The sequence below is a fragment of the Neophocaena asiaeorientalis genome, unplaced genomic scaffold, assembly GCF_003031525.2.
Source record: "Neophocaena asiaeorientalis asiaeorientalis breed wild unplaced genomic scaffold, Neophocaena_asiaeorientalis_V1.1 scaffold171, whole genome shotgun sequence".
Taxonomy (NCBI): domain Eukaryota; kingdom Metazoa; phylum Chordata; class Mammalia; order Artiodactyla; family Phocoenidae; genus Neophocaena; species Neophocaena asiaeorientalis.
In genome coordinates, this window is record NW_020174013.1 from 2,597,342 (window position 1) to 2,608,337 (window position 10,996).

The following is a 10,996-nucleotide window of genomic DNA, read 5'->3' on the forward strand; positions in this document are numbered from 1 at the left end:
GCTGCCCAGACCCCTCCAGGAGGAAGTACTCACAGCAACCAGAAGCCCCAGAGTTTTCAGGACAGTTCCAGTTTCAAATATTTTATCAGGCCATGTGTCAAAGGATGCATCTTGACTTTTCAAAAAATATAGGTGATAATGTTACAGGATGGAAGCGTAAAAGACAAAGAAAACAAAGCGAACCCCCCCAAAAAAAACCAGTGTCCCCACCCCCTCCCCCCCACCAGTAAGTACAAATAGGGACAGAACTACCAATTGTTTCCTCTGGATGTTTTGTTTCCTGTCTCAGAATGGAAAGAATGAGTCCAGGAAGGACAATAACAGCACACAGCCTCTGCAGCCACAGAAGTTTCCACCTGCTAAGAAAACAGCAGGAATCTTTCAGGAAATCATCTTCCCTTATTGGGTAGCAATCATTATGTTGCCACGAAAACCTTGCCTTCTTAGACTTACATTGGATAAGAAATAAAACATACCCAGAAAGGACAAGTTGAGTTCAAAAGGCTGGAGAATTTCCCTCTAGTTCCTGTGCTCAGCTTTTTATTCCACAGTAACCAGAACGGAGATTTCAGAACACAATATTGAAGCAGCTGTGCTGTGTAGGACTCCCATGCCAAAGACTCAGGAAACTGTCCCACAGACTTCTCAGAGGCTGTCAGGGAACAGATGTGCAGTGTGAAGCTGTTCACCAAGCATTCATGAATCATCTGTGCGGGTCAGGAAAGAGGAGTTCATTTTGTTTTCCAGGGGACACCCTGCATTTGAGAGACAGTGACGCACGTCATGCACTTCCAGGGTCAGCCTAGTGCAATGCCTGCCTGTTCAGTAATAGTAATAGTGATCATAATAACAGTCATAACTACTGTTTATTGAGACTTACTTTATGCTTTAAATGTATTATCTCATTTAATTCTCATAACTTTATCAATATTCCTATTTTACCTAAAAGAAAACAAACCTAGAGATGTTAAGAAACATACCCAGTGTCATACAGCTAACAAGTGCTAAAGCTGGTGCTCAAACCAGCTCTATCAGACTGCAGAGGCCATTCATTTAACCACTGTACTTTCCTGTCTCTTTTAATAGGCAACAGATGGATTGCTGAGTCATTAACTCAAGAAGGAAAAAAAAAGCAGAATTCAATTAAATATATCCACAAAGATTAGCCAATCCCTGCTTAGTGTTGACATCAGCAGAAAAACTGCTTTAGGCCAAGCTCCATTCTCTCACCGGTCCCAGCATGAGAATCACCTGGGCACTTGTGAAAAAGACCAATTCCTGGGCCACCCTGGAGCTACTGAGTCAGAATCTCTGGGAATGGGGCCTCAGAAACTTCATTTTACATACCCAACACCCACCCACACCCAGGCAACTCTACAGAACGATGAGGTTTGAGAACAGCTGCTTCTAGGATGGCCATCCTCCTGGCTCACCTGGAAGAACCAATTTATATCTGTTGTCCTGGCATATGTATCAATAGTGCCCCCCTTTATTCTCCCAAGTGTTTCAGTTTAGACAATCAGTTTGCATATACAGTTGGCCCTCTGTATCCCTGGGTTCCACATTCATGGATTCAACCAACTGCAGATCGAAAATATTAGGGAAAAAAATTCCAGACAATTTCAAAAAGCAAAACTTGAATTTGCCATGCTGGCAACAATATATTAATACATAGCATTTACATTGTATTTGCAACTATTTACATAGCATTTACACTGAATTAGCCATTACAAGTAATCTAGAGACAATTTTTAAAATATTTACTTATTTTTGGCTGCGTTGGGTCTTCACTGCTGCGCGTGGACTTTCTCTAGTTGCAGCAAGTGGGGGCTACTGTTCGTTGCGATGCACTGGCTTCTCATTGCGGAGGCTTCTTTTGCTGCGGAGCACAGGCTCTAGGCACTTGGGCTTCAGTAGTTGTGGCACGTGGGCTCAGTAGTTGTGGGTCGCTCTAGAGTGCAGGCTCGGTAGTTGTGGCGCACGGGCTTAGTTGCTCCACGGCATGTGGGATCTTCCCGTACCAGGGATCCAACCTGCATTGGCAGGCGGATTCTTAACCACTGCGCCACCAGGGAAGTCCCTAGAGACATTTTTTTCTTTTTTTCTTTGCGGTACCCGGGCCTCTCACTGCTGTGGCCTCTCCCGTTGCGGAACACAGGCTGCGGACGCGCAGGCTCAGCGGCCATGGCTCACGGGCCCAGCCACTCCGCAGCCTGTGGGATCTTCCCGGACTGGGGCACGAACCCGTGTCCCCTGCATCGGCAGGCGGACTCTCAACCACTGCGCCACCAGGGAAGCCCACCTAGAGACAATTTAAAGTATACAGAAGGAAGTGCATAGGTTACATGCAAACACTACATCACTTTATATGAGGGACTTGAGCATCCTTGGATTTTGGTATCCACAAGGGGTCCTGGAACCAATCCCTCTGGGATACCAAGAGACAACTATATATTTCTGTATTTTTTGTACCAAAGTCAGACCATATTATATATACTATTTTATAACCTGGATTTTTATTTAATGATTACTACTGTTCCATATAAATAAAATTTAATCTTTTCTAATACCAATCCATATTCAGATTTCCTCAGTCATCCTAAAATGTCCTATATATCTGGCTTAAACAGTCCACACATTGCATCATAATAATTTTCTCTTCTGAAATAGTAACAGTTTCTCTCTTCATAACACTGATTTATTAAACAGACCAAGCCAGATGTGCTATGGTCTGTGCCATCTTTTGGATTTTTCTGGATACTTCTTTACAGTGTTGATTAGTTTCTCCTGTTTTCTGTATTGCTTATCAACTGGAGATTGAAGTTTGGTGGAGTCAAGTTTTGGCTGTACATCATAGGTAGTGTTGTTTACCTCATCTGTGTAGCACATCAGAAAACATGTAACATGTGGTTGACCTACCATTAGTGGTGCTAAGATCAACCACTGGATGAAGGTGATCCTATGATGGGACAGTTACATTTTTTCCCCTGCAACTGGGAAGTAATCTGTATGGTATCACTCTGGCTCTATATGAAAAGTTTCCCATCAACCTGATGCTTTCAACACCGTTGATAATTGTTGCTTGACTTTAAGGGTGTTATAGAATGTTGATTTGCTATCAACCCTACTACATTATTGGGAGATATTGTTTGGTAAAAAGAGATTTTTCCTTATCAACTGGGGCCATTTGGTTACCACAAAAAAATTTTTTTCAAATGAAGGAGCTAGTTTAATAGCTGCCTGGGTGAAATTTCTTTTTTTTTAATGTTTATTTATTTACTTATTTGGCTGTGTTGGGTCTTAGTTGCAGCATGTGGGATCTTCATTGCGGCATGCGGGATCTTTTTTTTTAGTTGTGGCATGCGAACTCTTAGTTGCGGCACGTGGGATCTATTTCCTTGACCAGGGATCAAACCCCGGCCCCCTGCATTAGGAGGGAAGAGTCTTAACCACTGGGCCACCAGGGAAGTCCCTTGGGTCTAATTTCAAGAGAGTGAGCATCTTCTAGAAAAGTCTAGAGGTTGGAGAACTGAACAATGCCAAAAAGTTTGGCCACACCATGCACAGACATGATGGGCAACCAGAAATACTCCACTGAAAACAGCAGCCACGATAAGTGTTGACCTAAACTAATTACAATTTTCACATCTGACCCTCAAGCCACAATCCTGTACTGCATTTCTTTGAGCTCAGACAATTCTTGAAGAGCACTTAGTGTATGATAGGACACACCCTGTTGCCTCTCAGAAACAAGCTTTCATTAACCAGAGGCAGAGCTGTTCTGGTTAATGGGCTCTCGACAAACAGGGGCACTGTACTACGTTATGGGACAATGGCTCTTTTGTGTTCTGAGTTTGATATGTGATGAAGGGCTTTAAAAAGGGTTAGTATTTCGGGGACACTGTGGCATGTTCAACAATCTCTCTCATCCCACATGCTCTTCTTACACTGTGACTTTGACACTACTGCCAGTGAGAGGTGGAGTCTGTGTACCCTTCCCTTGAATCTGGCTGGTCTTGGGGCAGGGCAGAACTGACACTATATATGGACATACCACCATTTGTTTATTCATTCACTTGTGGATGGACATCTGGGGCTGTTTCCAATTTGGGGCTCTTATAAGTAAAGCTATTGATGCTATGAACATCTGTGTACAAGTCATTGTATGAACATATACTTTCTTTTCTCTAGGAGTGAATGGCTGGATCACATGACAGGTGCATGGTTTAACTTTTAGGAAACTGCTAAATTATTTTTGCAAAGTGTTGTACCATTTTACATTCCCACCAGAAATATATGATAGCTCCAGTTCCTCTACAAACCTCACCAACATTTAGTATGGTCAGACTTCTTAATTTTAGCCATTCTAATAGGTATGGAGTGGTATCTCACTAAAGTTTTAATTTCCATTACCCTATTGACTAATGATGTTAAGCATCTTTGTATGTGCTTATTGATCATTCACATATCTTCTTTGATGAAACGTTTTAATAGGGTTGTTTTCTTATTGTTGATTTTTGAGAGTTCTTTATATTTTCCATATATAAGTCCTTTATCATATATACACATTACAAATATCTTCTCCTTGTCTTCTCATTCTCTAAGATCAGAGGTTTTAATTTGATGAAGTCCAATTTATGAGTTTGTTCTTTATAGACCATGCTTTTGGTGTCATAAGTAAGAAATATTTACCTAAATGAAGGTCGCAAAGATTTTTCTCCTGTTTTTGTCTACAAGATTTATGGTTTTAGTTCTTATATTTAGGTCTTTGACTTATCTTGAATTAATTTTGTATATGGTACAAGATATGAAGTTACGGGTTTTTTTGTTTGTTTTTGGGGGGGTTTGGCATATGTATATTTAATTGTTCCAGCAACATTTGTTGAAAAGACTATTATTTTGCCACTGAGTTATCTTTTCATCTTTGTCAGAAATCAGTCAGCAATGTGTGGATCTATTTCTACACTCTATTCTGTTCTACTGATCTACCTGTCTTACACCACCACCGTGTTGCTTACTATAGCTGTATCATAATATTTGAAACCAGGTCGTTTTAGTCCTCCAACTTCATACTTCTTCTTCCAAGTTGTTTTGACTATTCTGGGTCCTTCACAGTTCATGTGAATTTTTAGAATGAGGTTATTAAAAAAAAAAAAAGGCTGCTGGGATTTTGATAGGGATTGCATTAAATCTATAGGTCAATTTTGGGAGAATTGACATTTAAAGTATTCAGTCTTCTAACCCATGAACAAAATACCCCTCTCTATTTATTTATCCTCTTCAATTTCTCTCAGCAACATTTCATAGTTTTCAGTGTACAGGTCTCACACATCTTTTTTCAGGTTTATTCCCTAAACAGTTCATATTTTTTATGCTACTGTAAAGTGGTATTATAAATATTTTCAGTTTCTGATTATTCATTGCTAGTATTCATTGACTTTAATTTTGACTTTAATTTTTTAATTTCTTAGAGCTCTTTATGGTTTTGTTCTTCGGTGTTGTTTATAAGCATTCCATACTTGTTTCACTCATGCAAAACGTTCTCATTTCCCTAAGAATGTAAAAGATTTTGTTTTTAATTTTCTTCTGCTCCTTAGTAGTCTGTTTTCTCTGGACTTCTTTTTTTCTATTTGGGTCTCTGTCTTTCATGTTAAAGAACTATATTTTTGGCAGTCTATTCATGTTTAAGAGGGAGATACAAAAGAGCTGATTTTTAAAAAAACTTTAGGCATTTATTGAAAATTTGAACATGCCATATGGACTAGACTCCTTAAGCTGGTACAATGTTTCCACAAACTGCCTGCTATATAGAGAGGTCTGGCAGCCTCTGGACTGCCTGTAGCCTGACCACATTCTCTGCCATTGCCCATGAGGGATTGTTTAAGAGGGAGATACTAAAAAGCTCTGTATGCATGGGCAAGGATGGTTCAATAATAGCCATCTCTGTAGGGTAACTGCCCATTTCCCAAGAAACCCTAAATTGTCAGAAGCTGTGGTATTTTTGCCTTGGGCCAGACAGGTTCTCCAGAGAATTCTTCAATCTTTTGCCCAGAGAGCCTAGTTTGAAGAAGGAAAAGGAGTCAGGATGAGGACCAAGTGTAGGGAGTCGCATCCTTCCATGTGTAGATTTTCACTTAATTTTCATTTGCAGGATGGTGCCTCAACACTCATCTTCTCTGCCTTTGTTCCCAAGTCTGACGCTTCTCTATAGATCTTCCTCGACTTACTGAAAGGTTACATCCCAATAAACCCATTGTAAATTGAAAATACTATAAGTCAAAAATGCACTTAATACACCTAACCTACCAAACATTATAGCTTAGCCTAGCCTACCTTAAACGTGCTCAGAACACTTACATTAGCCTACAGTCAGGCAAAATCATCTAACACAAAGCCTATTTTATAATAAAGTGTTGAATATCTCATGTAATTTACTGAATACATTCAATAAATAACTGTATTCAATACAGTTACTGAAAGTGAAAAACAAAATGGCTGTATGGGAATAGAATCACTGCAAGTGTATCAGTTGTTTACCCTCTTGATGGAGTGGCTGACTGAGAGCTACTGCTCGCTGCCACTGCCCAGCATCAGGAGAAAGTATTGTAGGGTATATTGCTAGCCTGGAAAAAGACCAAAATTCAAAATTTGAAGTACAGTTTCTACTGAGTTTTGCTTTTGCACCACTGTAAAGTTGAAAAATTGTTAAGTCAAACCATCATAAGTGGGGCTTCTCTGGTGGCACAGTTGTTAAGAATCCGCCTGCCAATGCAGGGGACACAGGTTCGAACCCTGGTCCGGGAAGATCCCACATGTCGCGGAGCAACTAAGCTCGTGCGCCACAACTACTGAGCCTGTGCTCTAGAGCCAGTGAGCCACAACTACTGAGCCCGCGTGCCACAACTACTGAAGCCCATGCACCTAGAGCCCATGCTCCACAATGAGAGAAGCCACTGCCATAAGAAGGCTGCACACCGCAGTGAAGAGTAGCCCCCTCTCACCACAACTAGAGAAAGCCCACGCGCAGCAACGAAGACCCAACGCAGCCAAAAATAAAGAAATTTTAAATAAATAAATAAAAGTATGAAAAATAAGATGAATGAGGGTAGCTTACTCTGCCAGGTACCTAAACAAAAGCACAGCACTGGCTCAGGAATAGATGACCAGTGGAACAGATTAGAGAATACAAAACCAGACACAAGCACTATGGGGATTTAGTATATGGTAAAGGTCACCACCTGGGTGGGATTATTCAGCAAATTCTGTTAAGACCATTAGTTATGCATACAGAAAAAATTTTAATTAGATCATTATATTACATAGTACACAAAAATAAATTCTCAAGTAGACCAAAAAATCTAAATTAAAAAAAAAAAGCCATTAAAGTGTAGGAAAATATTTGTAGAATCTTGGAAAAGGTTTTGTCTTTCAAGATTCATAATCTATAAACCTTGTGATGCTTTTTACTCAAAAATATAAACACATATATAGATAGGTTAATAGACATATAAATAAAAAGAGTAAGATCCTGCAAGGCTTTGAGAGTGGTGAGGAGTAGGGATTCGAGTGGACTTCTGTCACCTATTTTATATTTTGGAGATGTTTAAACTTTGTCTAATAATCTTTGAAATCAGAAAAAAAAACAGCAAAAAAATCTGTTATATACCTTGATGAAATACATCAATACTCCCAGAAGATACTGGAATAGGACAAAACTAGGTGTGTACAAAATGCATCCATTTCCAAAGTTTTAAAATTTTGTGACTCTTATGCTCATCACTCTTATGCTTGATTCACTTAAAATTTGCTGATGACTTTCAAAATATGGCTTTCAGAATTGACCCAATATTCCCGAAATAGTCTGGCCAATCTAGAAAATAGTAAGGCATGATCTGAAAACTAATGCTTCTCTATCCTTGTTAGTTTTGTTTTAGCCTCATCGTAGTGTGGTTTAATATTTAGACTGTGGTTTCTGTTGGGAAATGAATGCAACAGAATTAGTTTTCTATTCCTGCCATAACAAATTACCATTAACTTAACTGCCACAGCAGTTAAGTGTGTGTGCTTTAGAACTTCGTAGGTTGGAATCCTGGTTCTAACACTTAATGGCTGAGCTACCTTGGATAGGTTACATTAAATTTCCCCATCTTTATAATAATGATACCTACCTCATCTGACTGTCATAAGAATTACATAACACGTATATTTAAGAGGATGCCTAGCATACATAAATGCTCAATAAATATTAGCTATTATTATTAAATATTAAACTTAAATGAGGAACCTTTCTTATCACAGTTTAATTTCACCTTGTTTCCAACCCAGGGCCACAGCCTGTCAAGACAGTTTTTAATCTTGACTCTGTGGTCTTCAGTATTATAACTTCCTTTTAGATTTCTGTTATCTTCCCCTTGATAAGCATGCTTGCTTTTTCCTCCCAGACACAAAGTTAGGCAAGGTCGAGCTGTGGCTTTGGCACCAATGGAGACAGTCCTCAACTGTGAAGATAATTTCACGTGGGAGACTGACTCTATGGGTGAGGTACTGATAGGAAGGGGAAAGAAAATACAAAGATTCCTGCCCTATGGAGTTCAAAGTCTAATGAACCCTTCACAAACAAAAGAAAAAAAAAATAAGGTCACTGTAACAGTACCCAACACCCACTCTATGACAATTTAATTTTAAATGGATAAATGAGACACACAGATGTTAACTTCTCGATTTTATAGATTAATAAACAACCGAGGCTCAGGACATTTTTAAAGGACTTTCTCAGGCTCATATAGCTAATAAATGACAGAGTGAGGCCATGAACCTAGGATGTCTGACTGCAAATCCTACACTCCTTCCGCCTCAGCACTCTTCCTTCTGAGGGTAAGGAAAACAAAATGGAAAACAGCCTCCTATGAACTGGAGTGATTACACAGCTGGTATAAAGTTCTGCTTGACGCATCTCAGAACCTGAGAAAAAGAACAACTAAATGATGGAAATTTGGGGACTTTGGTGAAAGCAGAGCTACTTCATTAGAATAAACTAAACTAGGGAAAGAGAAAGGAAGGAAGGAAGGAAGGAAGGAAGGAAGGAAGGAAGGAAGGAAGGGAGAGAGGGAGGGAGGGAGGGAGAAAGAAAGAAAAGTGACTCTTTAGCCTAGAAATATTAACAGCTGAGAAAAAAAAATCTATCAAATCCAGACAGACGGAACTAAAACCTACAGGTACTGTTTGCTATAATCTAGTTGGTACCTTTCAAAGTCCTGTAAAATTACTTCACAGAGTAGAAAAGAAATGTAACAACCTCTGTACTTTCATGAAGTAGCCAGAAATATTCAGGCAGGCAGTCTTCATACCACTGAGTTTCTGGAAAATATTATAAATTGGTCATTAGGAATTAAATTGTTTTTGCATTGTTTCCCATTTCCCAGAATGATGAAGGGTCTTGACCAAGGGAATATTTGTCAAATAAATCAGATATGGCCAACACAGTGTTAAAATCCAGCATTACGACTTCCAAACTTCCCATTCACTAAAAATAAAAGGGTCTATGTATACCACATCCTGGTTGTATAAGAGATCTCCATTTATTATAAGATAGGTATACAAATATACATAATTTGTATATATTCAATATTAAAAGTAAAGTTCTATCACATACTTCTTTTAAACTAATAGTTAAATTTAACTTTGCCTGCCTCTAGAATTTAGGAGGACTTTTATTGATCTGGACATGGATTGTTCAACACAAGGGAGGGGACGGGGCGATGGAGAAGGCAGCTTCCACCTCTTGCTCTGGTGTCATGAGCAGGTCTCAGGAAAGATTTCCATGGGAGGCTTAGCTGTGTTTGAGGGTTCTCACCAGATTTCTGTCCCTCCTGTACTCTTTGTTAGTCAGTATATCATCAGGGCTGCCTGCACTTATGGGGAAAGTGCCCCATGATGCCCTTGGGTCTGTGCTAAACTCTTTCTCTCCCATTTAGAAGAGAAGCCAGATGTGAGCCAAGTCTTTTTTAAAACAAACACACAAAAAAACTGTCCAGATAGGTTGAAATAATTTGAATCATCAACTTGCTGGATCTTCTATTACCTGAGCTACACTACTTTTAATCTATAAAATTCATTTATATTGCTGAAAAATTCTCAAAGGAGCAGCTGAACACAGATTTAAAACGGCAGTGATTGAGTTGTGGCAGCCTATATTTCCTTCCCAAGTGTCAATCCCATGACAGTGTAGAGGCCCTCTCAAATGGAAGTGCCCCATCTCTCCTGAAGATTTATGAGCATCACCAAAAGTGCTTTTTTATATGTATTTTCTCATTGTCAGATAAGTAGGTCAGATATTATTGTTCTCATTTTACACAAAAGGAATCTAAGGTTTAAAAGTTCCTTTAAAAATGACTTGCTCAAGGTCACACAGCTTGTTAGTGGCACAGCTGGGATAAGTCAGTCCTTACAAGTTCTAACCCAGTGCTCTATTACACAATACTACCTTCAAAGTTATTAGGAATTATTTTTGACTCATCCAGAACCACCAGAATGTAATAAGAGTTCTGTTTCCGTCCCTTCTTAATTCCAATATATTATCTTGGCACGTGTGTAAACTGTGCCTTAATTGAAAAATACCACTTTTTCTTGCAGTTTATTCAGCCACCTGTCTGCCAGCACAGATATTTCTTTCAAGAAGCTTTGGGAGCTGGCAATATGTATACACAGTCAAAGCAGGATTTTTGGTTGATATGGTATGACTCTAGTCCAGACAGACTATAATCCAGGTTCTCCCAGTAAAGTCTCTCCCACTTAATGGAGATGTTTTTTAAATGCCTATGATCAATCCCTCTCACTTCTAGATAGCCAATGGCACAGTGAGATTTTCTTGTAACTACAAATGTCTAGATTTTTCTCAAAGCCACATAGAATTTTTTTTTCCTTGAAGCTTAACTACTGTGCTTCTTTTCTCCAAGTCTCGAAAGTTAGGATCTGTGTACTCAAGATATTTCTTCAA

At 39.2% G+C, this 10,996-nt stretch overlaps 1 long non-coding RNA gene across 1 annotated transcript; it reads right to left on the minus strand.

Annotated features, from left to right (window-relative positions):
• Positions 1 to 233: 233 nt before the first annotated feature.
• LOC112405253 (uncharacterized) lies at positions 234 to 1,822 on the minus strand. Its single transcript, XR_003004297.1, has 3 exons — positions 1,765 to 1,822; positions 477 to 755; positions 234 to 359 (listed from the first exon to the last, which is right to left on the minus strand). It is a non-coding gene; the product is annotated as an uncharacterized LOC112405253 (long non-coding RNA).
• Between the last annotated feature and the right edge of the window lie 9,174 nt (positions 1,823 to 10,996).